The 18283-nt window shown below is 35.5% G+C and overlaps 1 long non-coding RNA gene across 1 annotated transcript in view; it reads left to right on the forward strand.

The window, feature by feature from the left end:
• Window positions 1-18283, forward strand: part of LOC123569138 (uncharacterized) — a 581101-nt gene that overhangs the window by 465404 nt on the left and 97414 nt on the right. The window lies entirely within an intron of this gene.

An 18283-nucleotide genomic window follows, 5' to 3' on the forward strand; every position in this document is an offset into this window, starting at 1 on the left:
AGATTGCAAAGTGGTGTCTGACCGACGAATAGTGAATTGCAAAGTGGTGTCTGAAACCAACGACACCAAAGTTCTGAGATACTAAGCCAGCAGAAGCAGAGTACCCTTGGAGGAGCAGGAGGCCAATAAAATGTTCAGAAGTTAAAACAAAACAAAAAAAAGTATACACAGTTTGAGGCAGCCGTCTTAGAAAGGCTGTCCATTAGAAAGGCTGTCCATTTGGGCTTCTGTAATAAAATACCATAAACTGAGAGGTTTATAAAAATAGAAGTTTATTCCTCACAGTTATTGAGGCTAGAAAGACCAAGATCAAGGTGTTGGCAGATTTAGTGTCTCATTTCCTTATAGACAGCACCTTCTTGCTGTGTCCTCACATGATGGAAGGAACAAGCCGCCTTTCTCAAGCCTCCTTTTTAAGGGCACTAATTCCATTCATGAGGGCTCTACTCTCATGGCCTAATCACCTCTCCAATCAGCTGTCCACTTTCTAACAACATCACTAACTATGGGAGTTATAATTTCAGCATATGAATCTTGGATGAACACTAACATTAACTTCATTGCACTAGTTACAGGGAGAGAATTAGTCAAAAAGGAAGAGAAATATACTCTTTAACAATTGAGTAGTAAAGGGTAAAAGAATCCAGAAAGATAATTTAGGATACTGTAAGACAAAATAATAAAATTTCATAGAACACACAACTCTTCCTATCATCAAAAAAGAAAAGAAAATATTTGGATTTTGATACATCAATATAAGATATTGCTGTTGAACTAGTAATCTTGTAGTCTGCCTCAATACCTCAAAATAGATTAGCAAATCTGTCCTTCCCTACAAATGCAATAAATGAAACCTTGAAATAATTTTAGTAATATAAAACAACTATTATTATTATTATTTATTATTATTATTATACTTTAAGTTCTAGGGTACATGTGCATAACGTGCAGGTTTGTTACATATGTATACTTGTGCCATGTTGGTGTGCTGCACCCATCAACTCGTCATTTACATCAGGTATAACTCCCAATGCAATCCCTCCCCCTTACCCCCTCCCCGTGATAGGCCCCAGTGTGTGATGTTCCCCTTCCCGAGTCCAAGTGATCTCATTGTTCAGTTCCCACCTATGAGTGAGAACATGTGGTGTTTGGTTTTCTGTTCTTGGGATAGTTTGCTGAGAATGATGGTTTCCAGCTGCATCCATGTCCCTACAAAGGACACAAACTCATCCTTTTTTATGGCTGCATAGTATTCCGTGGTGTATATGTGCCACATTTTCTTAATCCAATCTGTCACTGATGGACATTTGGGTTGATTCCAAGTCTTTGCTATTGTGAATAGTGCCACAATAAACATACGTGTGCATGTGTCTTTATAGCAGCATGATTTATAATCCTTTGGGTATATACCCAGTAATGGGATGGCTGGATCATATGGTACTTCTAGTTCTAGATCCTTGAGGAATCGCCATACTGTTTTCCATAATGGTTGAACTAGTTTACAATCCCACCAACAGTGTAAAAGTGTTCCTATTTCTCCACATCCTCTCCAGCACCTGTTGTTTCCTGACTTTTTAATGATTGCCATTCTAACTGGTGTGAGATGGTATCTCATTGTGGTTTTGATTTGCATTTCTCTGATGGCCAGTGACGGTGTCTGTTTTTGGTTTTTTTTTTTTTTTTTTTTTTTTTTTTTTTCATGTGTCTGTTGGCTGTATGAATGTCTTCTTTTGAGAAATGTCTATTCATATCCTTTGCCCACTTTTTGATGGGGTTGTTTGTTTTTTTAAAAACCCTTATAGCTAAGCATATAAAAATCTTTTTAAACTTGATAAATAGTACCCATCAAAAGTACAGAGCAAATATATCTAATGTGAAATATCAGGCTGGGCATGGTGGCACATACCTGTAATCCCAGCTACTCAGGAGGCGGAGGCAGCAGGATTGCTTGAGCCCAGAAGGCTGCAGTGAACTATGATTATGCTACTGCACTGCAGCCTGGGTGAGAGTGAGATCCTGTCTCTTAAAACAAAAAAAAGTTACATTGTGAGAGTAATTTCTTAAAAGAGAGAAATATCAAAACTACTCAAATTAAAATATACAATGCAAATGTCTATTATTTTCATAATTCACCATTGAATTCAACTTCCAAAATTATACAGTAAGACCAGAAACAGTAATAAATATAACATTTGAGAAAAATAGAGAATATGACTAATTTCTTCAAGCAATATGATTTTCTCCTAATTAACTCCAGTGATGAACCATTAAAATCAGTAAAGAAGGTGGCTGCATATAAACACCAATATAAGTACTATTTTTCAGCATATGAGAACATCTGGATAAATCAATTGGTAATCCATTTTCATGTGAAGGAATGTTCAATTTTCTTTGAAATGTCAGTCTTTCTAAATTATTCTAAAAGTGCAATCTAATACCTATAAAATATTAATATTTTCTATGACTCTTAATCAAATTCTAAAATTCACAAATAAATATAAATGTCACCAGGTGTGGTGGCTCACGCCTATAATCCCAGCACTTTGGGAGGACGAGGCAGGCGGATCACCTGAGGTCAGGAGTTCGAGACCAGCCTGACCAACATGGCGAATCCCCGTCTCTACTAAAAATATAAAAATAAATAAACAAATACACTTTGGGAGGCTGAGGCGGGCAGATCACGAGGTCAGGAGATCAAGACCATCCTGGCTAACACGGTGAAACCCCCGTCTCTACTAAAAATACAAAAAAAAATTAGCCGAGTGTGGTGGCAGGTGCCTGTAGTCCCAGGTACTCAGGAGGCAGAGACAGGAGAATGGCATGAACCTGGGAGGCGGAGTTTACAGTGAGCCGAGATCACGCCACTGCACTCCAGCCTGGGTGACAGAGCGAGACTCCATCTCAAAAAAATAAAATAAAATAAAATAAATAAATATAAATGTACAAGAATGATCAAGGGCATTCTGAAAAAGGAAAAAGAAATTGTCCTTGACTTAGTAGACATTAAACACATTATAAAGTTATAATGAGCAATATATCAAACTGGGTACTAGATGTCTACACAGGATGTCATATCTATATATCAGAGCCTTGAGACTGAACTATTAATTTCTCTTCACTTCACCTCCTGCCTCAAGACTGTCTTTCAGTAGTGTCAGCATTTTAGTATAATGTAATAATATGAGGCATTTTATGACAACAAATTTGTCAACTTAGATGAAGAGAACAATTTCCTAAAATAAATGAGCTTATTAAAATTAACATAAGAAGAAATAGAAATCTGAATAGTCCTGTATCTGTTAAAGTGTTTGTGTTCATAAATAAAAAATTTTCCCAAAGGAAACTTTAGGTATTTAGAATTTAAGCAATAAATTTTACATATATTTTTTAAAATTTTTATAACTTTTAGAAAATACAGAAATAACACTTTTCTAATGAATAATCTTTGTAAAATAAAAACCAAAACCTGATGAGGCCACTGAAAGAAAAATTACAGATAAATCACTCTCATGACTATAATGTAAGATATGCAAAATGCTAAATACACATATTAGCTAATATAGTCCACTGATGGATATAAAATATATCATTATTGGGTTTTCAATAGAAATAGTAAGGTTAGCCTAATATTTAAAAATTAAGTAATGTAAATTAGCATATTAAGAAAATAAGGGGAAAAACAATTTCCTCACTAGAAATAGAATAGCAGTGGTTTGATTCCAGGATATGGCTTAGTCACATGTATCATATATTAGTGAGGATATGAAATATCTCAACTCATGTTCCAAGGATATCTAATTTGAAAAAAACAAAAGCCTCTAAAAATGGGCCATGTAATGTTAAGCTATGCATCCAGTATTTGTAACTTTGAGCAAATTACTTTATTTCTTTGTCTCTTAGATCCCCACATATAAAAGTGGCATCCACAAAATTTGCATTGCCTTGTTTAACTCACAGCAAAGTATTGTTGTAATGATTCAAATTTTATTAAAATATGTTGACTTTTTAAAGTATATACCTACATATACCTTTAGTGCTATAATCTATTTTTAATAAAGTCTTGATTATAATGCATAGAAACTAATAACACTGTATACAAAATATGGTATGAGATAGTCCAATATTATATGAAGAAGAGGTTTAGGTGGAAATATAGTTGTTCAGTTCTCAAGTTGCTATAAGCGCTTAAAAGGTTAGACCAGAATTCTAATCTAAGTTAAAAAGGCCCATCATTATTAGTGTCTTAAGTTTCTTCCTTTGTTAGCTTGAAGAAAGCTAGAGGAAGCTGGCTAAAAATGAGTCAGTGAAAACACCATGCATTTTACAATGTCTTATTTAGTTCTCCTTTGTGGTTGATACAATAAATCCTAAGGGTATTGTGGTGTTCTAAAATACCATGTAACCCAAACAATTAGACTCCCCATAGGTTAAGTTAGTCTACTGAGGTGAAAAGACTTGAAGTTTTTCTCTTTGTTTTAAAACATGTTTAAAACAAAATTCATAATTAACAAATCTGCAATCATTATTTGCAAATCTTTTAAGTTTTTCGCTCTGTGGTTGAGATAAAGAGGCATAAACATAGGCACAATACCATTCATCAGGCAGTGTTATTTACCTTCTTGTTGTTTCACAGTATTCTAGCCATATGCCAATAACACTGCACATCCACTGTATTTTATTCATCTGTTGATATGCTATCTTCCCTCTAACCTGTTAGTACTTTGCGGATATAGTGGATTAGTTTCTTGCTCTCACTGTTCTTGACTCCCAACATGGCATAGGATAAGTATCAATACATTATTTTAAGTGAATAAATGAAACATGAATTTCCTTATAAAAATACTAAGGTATTCTTCTTTTTTCTCAATGCAATGGAGCCAATATTATATTTGATTAGAATCCAGATTTCCAATATGTTTAATTAAAAAAAAACACTGTATCTTCTTCTTCCAATAAGAAGTACAACTAAAGCAAAAACAAGAACAGTGGAAAAAGTTGGTTTTCTTTTGTTTTCATATTGCATATCATTAAGAAAATTTCAAGAAATAAAAAATATTGATAAATTATATTTAAGTAACCAATCTTGCAACTTGTTTGAATACTTCAGGTAATAGAATGATAAATGTGTGTTGAGTTAAGGTTGTTTTACAAATGTAAACTATGTCTAAAATATACGTGAAAATATAGGTTGGGTCTTTTTGTATTTTTAAATTTTCATTTTAAATTATATGGATACATAATAGGTATACATATTTATGGGGGTAGGTGTGATATTTTAATACAAGCATATAGTATGTAATGATCCAATCAGAATAACTGGGGTCTCCATCAGTTCAAGCATTTATCATTTCTTTGTGTTAGGAACATTCCAATTATACTCTTTTAGTTATTTTGAAATATGCAATAAATTATTGTTAACTGTAGTCACTCTATTGTGTTACTAAACACTAGATATTATTTCTTCTGACTGTACTTTCGTACCAGTTAACCACCCCCTCCTTTGCTCCTCTTCTCCACTATACTTCCCAGCATCTGGTAACAATCACTCTAAGCTCTATCTCCATCCGTTCAATTTTTTGAATGTTATTAGAGGAAATGACAAAAGCATGAAGACAATTTTAGTGGGGAAGTGATGCATATAAAGCTGAACTTAATAACATCAATCTGGAGAATGCATAAGATTAGTAGAACACAAAGAGGCTGAGAGCAGAAAGGAACATTCTATTTAAACCATAAGGTGATATCACATTTGTTTAGAATTATGACTATTACAGCAACAGTGAAGAAATAATACAGACAAGAGCAAAAACAAAAAAACTGAAAGAAAAGAAAAAACTGGCTAGGCATGGTCAATAAGGTACAAAAAAATAGATGTAATATCTACTATATTAAAACAATTAGTGAAAGCATTATAAAATACTCTTTTTAAGATTCAACACATAATTAACTTTTATATTTTCATATGATTTGGTGCATTATTGACTCTGTATATTATATATCAGGGGATTCTCTTTTCCCTTTAGAACTTTTTAATAAAAATATATCTTATAATGTTTTATTATTAAAGTGTTCAGGTATGCTGTATACTCTAAATAGCTCTAGTTGGTGTCATCATCTGTTGCAATCTTTTCTTACCTAGTTACTATGAAGAAGAAAACTTTTGGGAAAAAGGAAAGCCTTGGGAGTCTCCTGGCCTTCAGAATTGCTCAACCCAGGACATTATTTCCAGTGTTCTCCTCTTTTATAGCCTACTTTTGAAGTAATTTCCTAAAGGTTTCTTTCCTTTTTGAGCTCTGCTTACCATTTCATTTCCTGCTTTCTTATGTGCCAGGCAAAGCATCCTCTGCTTTTAAAAACAGCTATAACACCTTAATTTATATAAAGATATGTGCTGCACATATAAGTTGTTTTTTAAAGAAAAGGCTAGCAAATTATTGTTGAAGAGCCTCTGTTCCTCTAGTCTGTGTAACCTGTGCACCAGAAAGTTAGCAGAAGTTTCAGCTGCATTCACCATATCAACAATTCATTCTGTCTGTTCTTATTCCCCCTGTCCCATGAAAAACAAAAGGAAGCAGACTTTATTGCTGATCACATGATGCCCCATGAGACCTGGATATTGAAGCCTGCCTCAGGAAGGGAAGGGTGAGCGCTCAGGCAGCCTGAGTTCTGCCACTTCTCCACTGGTATCCCTCTGATTGTCATACTTTGCCTAAGAACATCATGCTTTATTATAGCTAAAACGGCGGTAAAAATTTTTGTAAACATTATGTATGGGATAAGAAAATGTATGTATAACAACCTTCCAATACCTCTCAGTTAATATGTTGGTGAAGTCTTAACCAAGGGAAAAGCCTCCCGGAGATCTTCTTTGCTCTGTGTCATTTACCTAGCTCTGTGTTGTGCCTTTAATCCTTACGGCCCATGCCACAACAGGACCTAATCTGTGCTATAACAATCATATCTGGGTTTCATAGCATTTTCACTTATTTTTGTGCATTCTCACCTCTGGCTGCAATTTAGCAAAGTTTACACTATATATAAAACTTTTTCACCAAATGTATTTCTAGAACTTTAGCTATTTCTGTTGTAATTTTCTTATTTGACAGATGTACAATGATTATGGAGGCTTGTCTGCCCTTTCTGGATGCTTTACATTGTATCACTTGCCAGTAATTTTTTCTGACCTCCATTGTCTTTTATTTTTTCTTGCAACAGTCATGAATTTTTAGCAACATATCTAATTTTCTCATGACAAAAAACAACTTAGATGAGAACTACTCGAAAAAAAAAAAAAAGAGTTCAGAAATAATTGACTCTGATTATTCCTGCGCCTTGCTTTGTTTTCCTCTTAGATTCTGAACTCTTTGAGAACAAAGTGTATGATTTCCTCTGTAATTCTGGCACCTAATGCAGTGCCTAGCAAGTAATCGGTGTTTTCAATGAAAGTGTGTGGAGTCAATGAATAAATGTCACCATTAAATATCTCCTCCATTTTGTGGACTTCACAATCACCCAGCTAGAAAACAGATAGTTGGATCAGGTAACCTTTTGGATTTCTTTTTCTAGTTGATTCCATGATACCCTACACATCTTAAGCATCAATATGCATTTAAATGTTCTTTTCAGCTTCAATCAAGCTCATTCAAAAGGTTATGCCTTTCTGAATCATAAAACTTGGTATTTTGCTTCAGAATGACCTTTTTGGCAACATTACACAGTTTTGGATATGCTCTTAAATGCCTCCATTGGCAAATAATATAATAAATGTTTTGGTTATTTTTTCCTTCAAAAACCATAATCCTACTAATGGTTGCAGAATCACAAATAGGTTAAATTTATAGTTCGGGTATAATGGTATTTTTAATGTGAATGGATTCTAAAATAGCCATGGTTGGCCAGTTTGGTATTTACAGTCTGCGGCATTTCCAGAGAGACAAATCTTTGTTTACTGACTGTCTGACAGTATGGTTTCTTCAGATGGGGTAAACATCATCTGTGGTTCAGCAGAAAGTACACACCATATACAATGCCTGAACAACGGCTATTAGATGATCATTGATTATACTTTTAGTTTTTTCAAGGTCAGGAAAAAGTCTGGCTAGGATTATATAGCAGATAGCAAGCTTCCTTAGCAGAAAGGTCTTTTAAAACCTTTTCTGGCTTTGGCAGTGATGTACTGTATGCTGCAGGCTTACTATGTCTCTCCAGCAGGTCATATATTTTCTTTTATGCTCAGCTGAGTAGAGCTAGGATCAATTTTTAAATCACATTGCTATATTATCCATCTCTACTATTCGACACTAGGTGGATAATTGTTTGCTATTTTTAAAAAAGCCTTTAAGTTATACAACTTGGAAGGCAACAAAAGGTAAGACATAGTTAATTCCCCTGAAATGTTAGGTTATAAATTAAAATTAAACCAAATCAGGTGTGTAAAAATTCCACACTCCAGAGAAAAAGAACTATTTCATATTTGCAGGGGTATTTAAAACAAAAAGAAAAATAGAATCATAATAAAGAATGTTACTGAAAAATCAACTCTAGAGGAACAATCTTTTTCTATTTTAATACAAACGCTAAAATGGCATAAAATCATTTGGGACACATAGAAAATGAAGAAAGAATATAATTAGAAGAATAACATTTGCTATCATTATTAAAAGTTTTCCTAGTTGAGATTGTTTTTGTTGTTTGTAAAGTGTAGCCAGTGGCGGAAGCTGAGTGAAGTGCACGTGAAACTTCTCTGCACTAGTTTTGCAACTTCCAATGAATCTATATTTTTTTCAAATAAAAAATAAAAACAAAAAGTCACATATGTGTATATCAAATGGAATATATGACATCGATTATATAATGGATTTTGCTCATTAAAATTATGTTATCTGGCTTCTCAGAAATATTTTTTCCATATAATAAAACTGAATTTTTTTAGGATTGATTGAAAAACCAGGAGATATTCAACATAAATTGGTAATTATGGTAATTCAATAAGTTAAAGCCAAATTCTTGTCTTCTTAACAATAATGAAAAATGTTCTACTAAGTGGTCTGCTTTGAATAAACTCGTGAAAGAAAGTAAACACTTTTTGTAATCCCTAAAACCATGGGGAACATATACATAAAGTAAAACTTGTGAATATCATAAAGCATTAACAGAGAGTTTTCCAAAACTTCATAACTTAATGTAGAACAGTGTATTCCACTAAGTGTTGGAGCCAGAAATTGTCAGATGGTTCAGTAAACATGGCTAGAAAAACTATCCTTAATATATCTTCAAATTTATTTCATAGCCTTAATGTTGAAGTTATCAAACAAGAAAAAAAAGTATTAAATTTAAAATGATAGTCAAAGGATGATGATGTGAAACTAAGGAAAGCAAAAAAAATGAATTTATAAAGGAAAGGAAAATAAAATGTATTCTTTTGAATGCAGAAATTCCTCCAGGCATAATTCCTCCAGGTGTGGTGGCTTACACCTGTAATCCCAGCACTTTGGGAGGCCAAAGTGGGCAGATCAACCTGAAGCCAGGCATTCCAGACAAGCCTGGCCAACATGGTGAAACCCTGTATCTACTAAAAATACAAAACAATTAACCAGGCATGGTGGCACAAGCTTGTAATCCCAAATACTCAGTAGGCTAAGGCATGAGAGTTACTTGAACCCGGAAGGTGGAGGTTGCAGTGAGCCGAGATCATGCCACTGCACTCCAACCTGGGTGACAGAGCAAGACCATTACTGGGTATATACCCAAAGGATTATAAATCATGCTACTATAAAGTCACATGCACATGTATGTTTGTTATGGCACTATTCACAATAGCAAAGACTTGGAACCAACCCAAATGTCCATCAATAATAGACTGGATAAAGAATATGTGGCACATATACACCATGTAATACTATGCAGCCATAAAAAAGGATGAGTTCACGTCCTTTGCAGAGACATAGATGAAGCTGGAAACCATCATTCTCAGGAAAATATCACAAGGACAGAAAACCAAACACCGCATGTTCTCATAAGTGATAGTTGAACAATGAGAACATATGGACACAGGGACGGGAACATCACACACTGGGGTCTGTTGGGGAGTGGGGGGCTGGAGAAGGGACAGTGTAAGGAGAAATACCTAATGTAAATGACGAGTTGATGGGTGCAGCACACCAACATGGCACATGTATACCTTTGTAACAAGCCTGCACATTGTGCACATGTACCCTAGAACTCAAAGTTTAATAATAATAAAAAAGTTACAGTATAATAAAATAAAATACAGTGTAATTTGTAATTAAAACTAAAAACTAAATGGTTTAGCTGTATGGTTATTTTAATAACAAGTTTTTAGTTTTCATTACTTGTTAAATTAAAAATTTTTAAAAAAACAACCACTTTTAAACTAGATATGGTGCTTATAAAGATCATTTGGAGAAATAACAAGGAAAAATGGGCAGAAAATTTCTAAAAAGGAATGATGAGAATTGACCACGCAGTAGCCATGGAGCCTCTGTGAACCTGTGAACCTATTTTGGTTTGGAGGCTGCCCAATTTGCAAATCGTTTTTTGTTCAATTAAACTCTGTTAAATTTAATTTGTCTAAGGTTTTTCTAAAGTGACATCAGAAGTGGAATCCGAAGTAAACCTTCAGCAACAGCCAGGAGCGCTGCGTGATCGAGCAAAGTACCTGCCGGGCCCATTGTGTCCATTGCTCTCTCACGGCTCCTTCTCAGATTCTGAAGCTCCATGGATTTATGTTTTGAGCTGTCCAAGTTTCAGCAAATTTCTGATCCAAACTGAGTTTGGAAATTTCAGTAGAAACTGGACTGGGTCCAGGATCAGACTGAATCCAATAATTGGCTTGAGTACAGTTAGAGATCTCATATGTTTGACCAGGTCTGACAGAAAACGATTGTAATGGTAACACTGTAGGGGGAGCAAACTTCAGCTTCCAAAAGTTTGCAGAGGTTTTTGTGTTCTACCTTCTTTCTTTCTTTTTTCTTGCACACATAGGTAGGGAAAAGTAATTGACTAAGTTGGTCAGGAAATCTAAGAGCCAAAGTCAAAATTCAAAGTAACAATGGAATCCTTAATTTCTGAAGAACTGAGTAATGTACCTTCTGACTATGCCTACAAAACATGTACAAGTATTAGGTCCAGGATCAGGAAATTCTTATAGAAGTGATAAAATTTTACCAAAGATAATTTTAAATGACAATGAAATGTTCCAAATGCACAATATTGCACTTTAAGAAATGCATTTGAAAATGAGGGCTCCTGAATTAGTCTCATCCAGGGATGCCTAGTGATGTGCAGAAGCTTCTAAGAATATTTCCATATTTGTAGGGTTTTTTTAACTTCTTATAAAAGGCAAATAAAAAGCTTAAGCAAACTAATTGTTAAGAAAATTAAATCTGCTAACCCTTTGGAATAGTTACTATCCCACTCCAAAGGCGAAAAGAAAGCTATCCTAGATAAAGTGTTTATAAGGCCCTCAAGTAAATTAGGTTTGCTTGTTTTTCAGATCTATCCATGCTGAGTTCAGGCATGGAGAACACTGTCTTTGTCTTATTCCTTAATGGCCTCCACCCTGAATTCAACAATTTAAGCTAAGAACCAGCCCCTAAATTAAAACGACCACCTATTTAAGATACACCTTTCTGACATTATAAATGGCTCTGCTGAAACCCTTTGGAAAAGAGGTTTACATCTATAAAGGACATTTTCATTTGTAAGGGTATCTGCCTGTCTATATTGGGAACACTTACCATTATTTTAAACTTATGTAACAAGTCATACATTTGTTTTTCCTCAACTGAACTTTTGCTTACACCATTTTTTCCTTGGTTTGAGCAAATAATGTTATAGTTAAGCCTAACATCTTAGCTCTATGCTTTTGAGATATAAATTTTCTACCTTGTTTCACCTAAGAGTTGTCCCTTTAGAAATGCAAATTTAGGGTTGCCTAGCCAATTGCTTAGGGTAATGAACTAAGTATTTGGGAGATTGATAGTCTGAAAGGGGGAAAATAATATTTAAAATATTTAAAAACCAGCCAGGCCAGCAAATGAGAATCCTTAATGAAAGCTATAACATCTGTTTCTGTCTGTCGGTATGTCTATATGTGTTATGTGTGTGTGATAACATTTGGTAAATAAAGCTAGCTTATGAATTGTTATTAAAATAAGAATGGCTTCAAAATTGACAAGTGAAAAAACTTGATTCTGATAGAGACAGGAGGCAGGGAAATTCTGGGCACAAGAGGGCAAGTGCTTGGCGAGGGTCCCACCCTCAAGTCGAAAAGCCTGAGACCATGGCCTAAGGTGAGAACTTACATTCCTGTTTTCCTGCTGGGAACAATGCCTTTTCCGAAATCACCCATGGCCCTGCCCTGCCCCGCCCCATCCTGTACCTATAAAGACCCCAGAATCACCTGGCAGAGAAGAGAAGCAGCTGGACGTTGGGGATTTTGGCTGGACATGGGAAGAGAAGCGACTTGACTTCAAAGGGGCAGCTTGACGGCGTAACTTCGGAGAATCTGGCCAGAGACAGTTGGACTTTAAGACATTACCTGCCCACCCCCATCATCTCATTTCAGCTCCCCTTCATGTGGAGAGTCACTTTATCAGCAGTAAAATCCCCTGCATTTACCATCCTTCAGTTCATTTGTACAACCTCATTTATCCTGGACACCAGATAAGAGCTTGGGAGCCGTGAGTGTGGATACAAAAGCTGTCACACTGGCCCTTTGCGCTTACTGGCGGAGGGCAGTTGCGGGCCTACAGAGCTGTTAACACTTAAGCCCTCCGAGGATGGCAGAGCTAACAGACCGCTGTAGCAAGCCCTGTAGGGATTCAGGGGTGGCACGCACCCCGCCCAGACGCTGGTGCAGGTCCTCATGGAGTTCGCTCCTGCTGGCGCCAAAGCGATTCCAGTGCTCCTGTACTCCAGTTCCCACCTCATTTGCTTGCGCTCTTCCTCCCACCAAGAGTTGAAAGTGGCGGGCTAGGTAAACAGGGCATTCTTGTTGCAAGTCCTGCAAAGGCGTCATGGAAATATCCTGCTTCGATACTTGCTTGATCTAACTGTGAGCTTACGTTTTGGCTTTGAGCCTCTGAATTCTGGGTCTGGATAGGTGTCCGTGGTGAGGCATGGGGACAAGTTCTCAATGCCTAGACCAGCAGCTACAAGGTAGAATCAAGCCCAATAGGGCCACTTCTTCCCTGCCCCAGCTTTCCCTCCTAGGAGTTCTGTCCTTCAGGCATCTTCTTCCTGACTAAATAAAGGTCATTACCTATAGTAATCCATCTAATGAACAGTGCTATGCACCTGAATTGGAGAAACAAAATTAGTATTTAAGAGGATTTAAGTGTGGGCTCATGGAGAGCCTGGACACCCTTCTGGTCCTTCCTGAGTCCTCAAATCTTTCATTATTAAAAGCGCTACATTTAATGACTCATCATGGTAGAGATAAAATAATCTAAATTACATATATATTATATTTATGTATACACAAATATATATACACACAAATATATTCATAACATCTATATATTACATACATATCTATATCTATATCTATATATATATTGTGTGGTGACTGTTCTAAATTGTTAAAATCGTTTTTGACCGATGTTTGGTTTGTCAAATTCATCATCCTGGTAAGACAATCAAAACTTCAGGTACATTTCTGCTACCTGATGGGCTGTTTAAACATGTGTAGAAGGATTTCATTCAATTATCGTATTCAATGCATGTTTTCTGGTTGTATAGAAACTTTCTCATGCATGACTGCTGATGCTCTTACAGTAGCTGAAAGGTTATAGAAAATGTATTTCTCTTATGGGACATTCTTGGAGAAATCTCAAATGATAGAGGTACTTGTTTCACTGGACAAGTTGTAAAATAATTAAATACAGTATTACAGATACATTAACATTATGCAAGGCTAACTGAATTGACTGGATTGCCTTGGTCAAAGGTATTGCAGATTGATGATAATCGGATCCACTTAGAGTGGAAAATATAAGTTGACCTCTTATGAAATAGTCAATAGCTGGAAGGCCTGTGCACCTAATAATAGAACCTCATGCACGTTCTGCTACTAAACTCTGATAGGACTAAATGTTGTAAGGCTTTAATATATTATGTCAAAATGTATCTTCACTAGATGAAGAAAGCTTTTAACAATCCACTGACAGAGAACAAGCAAACCCTTCATAATATAGAATACAGAGATTAAGTCTTCTGAGAACATTAGAGAAAAGCTGTCCTTGCCATCCACACTAAAGCAAAACTTTGGGACCTTGAACTTCAGGTTAATAATCTCACAACGTAGTAGGGCCCTACCAGACTTTAGGGACTTTATACCCTTTAGAAACCTTAACATAAAGATAACCAGGGAAGTTTCTCCCCAGAAGCAGATGGCATCCAAACATGAACAACTTTTTCCCAAGATCATGGATCAACACTTCTCTGCTATCATGAGGCTCTCATCTCTCCATTTTTTCCTTCTTATGCCTCTGTGAGTGATAGAACTAAAAAGGAGGTCTCTTGTGTGCACTCATGGGGCATACTTCTATTTGTGGAAGATTTCACAGCCAGTCTCATATATGGATGAGCTTATGCCTTGCAAGATAGAAAATAAAGGGCCAATGTAAGCAAAAATGTTTAATGGGATCTTGGTTGCTTTATAATCAGTCAGAAACAGAACATTGGTTCAACTCCTCTTTATCCACAAAATAGGCTAAAGAGAACATTGCCAGCACAGGTTGAAGAGAGCATTGGCAGAAGGCTTTCACTTTTCTGAATGGGCATTACTTGTTAGGTCTTTTTCTCCGTGGTTTGGAGTAAATGAAGCAGTGGTTAGAAATGTATCTCTTATAACAGGCTCTATAGCAGATTCTACTGCAAAAGCTACAGCTACGCAACAGACTTTATCTTTTGAAAGTTTTGCTAAATAATAGGATTGCTCTGGATTACTTATTGGCTAAACAGAAGTATATGAGCAGGTGCTGACACTTCTAGTTGCATATGGAAGAATACATTGGGTTGGGTATTATGGAGATTGAGTTGTAGGTGATTAATAACAGGATGCTTGGTTAAAATGAGTAGACTCTTTATCTAGCTAATTCTTTGATCTATTTGATTTTAGTTGGTTTGATTCTTGAGGACCCTGGGTAAGGAGCATACTTTAAACTCTTGGTATTATCCTGCTGGTAGTCAAAACAGTAGTTTCCTTGGTGCACTCTATTCTCTCAGAAGTTTTAAATGTTTGCATGCAGCCATCTGTAGAATGTCAAATGGTTACTCTTCAACCAAAATGACAAACAAACAAACAAACAAAGAAACGTATGACCATGAGGACCCTGTAACCTACAAATTACATGATGAGACTGAAAACCCAAGATATTGGTAAATAAGCATGGTCACCCTCTCACCTACATGAGAACCTGAACAAAAGGGGTGATTTTTAAACAAAATATGGGAACCTGTTGTTTTGGACTGGTTCATGGACTAGGTCCCAGAGACCAGACTAAACCAAAATGAAGTTACTCATACTAATTGCAATGTAATTGAACTGAAACTTTCAGAAAACAAATCCTAAAACAGATCAAGTTTGGTTTTTCTCCTGAAAACAGGAGATTCCAGAACAAGAAGGTCCCTTTGACTCCAGCCCTTATATTAAATAATAATAACCTGAAGTCCTTGTTCTAACATTGCAAGACCTATTGTCCTGCTATTTCCCAGTGGGATTTGAGACCAAATAAGTACATTTATGATGGTGACAGAATGACATCCAAAGTTTTAGTCAATCTTTCAACTGAGAGTTTGACCAAAAGAAGAGAGTTGTTAAATTAAGTTTAGCCTAAAGATTTTTACATATTTTAAAGGTTTCTCTGTACATAGTGAACTGCACTCTAACTGGACGTGTAAACAGACTGTAACCTACTCTTATGCCAACTACCAAGCTTTGGCCGATGAAGAGCAGCCAGCTCTTCAAACCATGTTCAAATAAGGCAAATGCCACACTGTAAGCAATCCAGTTGTTTCGGTACCTCACCTCTGTTTTTTATGTGTGACACTTTCCTTTTCCTGTTCATAAATCTTCTTTGACCATGTGGTAGCAATGGGGCCTCCCTAAACCTATTCTGGTTTGGTGACTGCCAGGTTCGTGAATTGTTTTTTTCTCAATTAAACCCTGTTGAATGTAATTTGTCTAAGGTTTTACTTTTAACAAGATTAATGGGAAGCCGTTGAGAAGGTTAAATTCAGCATAAATCTCTGAGCCAATTTAGGCAGAAACTGGTTTGTTTTGAAACCAATTTTGTGTAACTTTCCTCTGTCCAAAACAAGATTGTTTAAAGGGGCTGACAGTAATTTTAAAAGCTTTGGTAAGAGAACTAGTTTACCTAACTTTACATAGGCATGCTATATAAAGATTACCTGGTGGTATCATATCTGCACTGGACAGTGCATTTTCTAAGAAACAAAACGTCTTTGAGTTTAAAAGTATAAAACATAAATTACGTGTCAAAATTACAGATATCTTTAAAAGTTAAGTATATTTATATAACCCTTCTCCTTTCAAATGGGAAGCTATATTTGTAACCTTTCTTCCTGGAGCACCTAGGAAGTATACATTTACACAATATATTATTTCTGTGTTTAGTTTGATACACCAGGAATTTTGCCTAAAGTGAATTGTAATAGGGACTTCTAGGACCAATTTCAAGCTTCCATTTTTCTGTGTTCAGAAACTATTATAAATGTAAATGAAAACATGTATGCTATCAGAGTAAATGTTAAAGCTCAAACATAGATAAATAAATTATTCTGTGACAGCTGATATGGGCAATTTCAATATTTTGCTTTGGGAAATCCTAATTGTCAACTTTAATACAATTAAGAAAGTAGCAGATAAGACTTTAAAGAAAACCACTGGATTTATTTTTTGAAATAATTTTATTCTATTACTATATTTTATTATGCTACACATTTAGTGACTATGGAATACAGGTGATGCTGGAAGGTATTTTTTTTTTTTCAAAATTATGACTCCATCAAAGATATTTGAAAATTCTTTTGATGTTCACATCCTTTCCATTTCTAGTTGTCATTCTCCTAAAGTTATACTTTGGACTATTAAAACAGCATTCTAAGGGGCAGTCCTGCTTCTAGTCCATTCAACTCATCTGAATTTGTTAAAGGCTCTGTTTCATTCCTGTGTGAAAGCATCTTAAATTATTTCCCACTTTTCAAAAGATAGAGCCTCAATCTTTTGTTTGCCACAGAAACCTGTAAGACCATGAGCATTATAGCATAACTGGTTCACCCTATACACAGATAATTACAGGAAAATTGGTCTCCATTTGTGGGATCTGAGGTCTGCAACTAGATCTATTCACGGAGAGTCAGACAAAAGCTGGAGGAACCAAACTAGAAGCAAGCCTATAAGTAATTCACACCAGAATACCAAAGCTGTTATTCTTCCTGCTAAGGAAAAATCAAAAGATATCAGGCCAGGGTCAACGTGGAGGCATGGAAGGAACAGAGTGGTCATTTATACAGATTGCTGCTCCTGAAGCAGTGGTATGGAGGAAGATCCTTTCAGTACATGAATGAGATTGTTTCAATAGATTAACTGAGAATTTCAATGGGAAATCCAGAAATTTTAGCAGATACTCAGAAGAAAAATCATTTTAGAAATAAATGCTGTATTTGAGAACACATCAAGATTTATATTGTCTTAGCCCTTCTTTATTTACCTGTAATAAAATAATAGCTAATATTTACATAAAAGTTAGCTTACTATATACTAGATGTTTTGCATGCATTATTTCATTTCAATCCTGAAAATAATCCCATGAAATAAGAGCTATTACTATCACCTGATTACAGAACAGAAAACATTAATTTTAAACATTAAGTGACACTGCTACACTACTACAGAACAGAAAACATTAAGTTTAAGCATTAAGTGACATGCCCAAAGTGACACTGCTAGTAAATTATACTGTTGGAAAGTTTTACTGACACCAGAGTCTGTGCTCTGAACTATTCAGCATCTTCTAGCAATTACTTTTGCATATCCTCAGTGCTACACAATTACAGATAGATTGATAGAAAACAAGAAAGCAGAAACCTATCTGTATTGTTTATCTGTAAGGGTGCAATTCTTTTTCTCATAGAAATTATGACTACATTTGTATTTTTCAGAGAATGATTAACTCTTCTTGAGCAACAATTTTTGCTTTGTGAACTCTTCTGTCAGCCCAGTTTTTACCCTTGG

This window comes from Macaca fascicularis, chromosome 15, assembly GCF_037993035.2.
Source record: "Macaca fascicularis isolate 582-1 chromosome 15, T2T-MFA8v1.1".
Taxonomy (NCBI): Eukaryota; Metazoa; Chordata; class Mammalia; order Primates; family Cercopithecidae; genus Macaca; species Macaca fascicularis.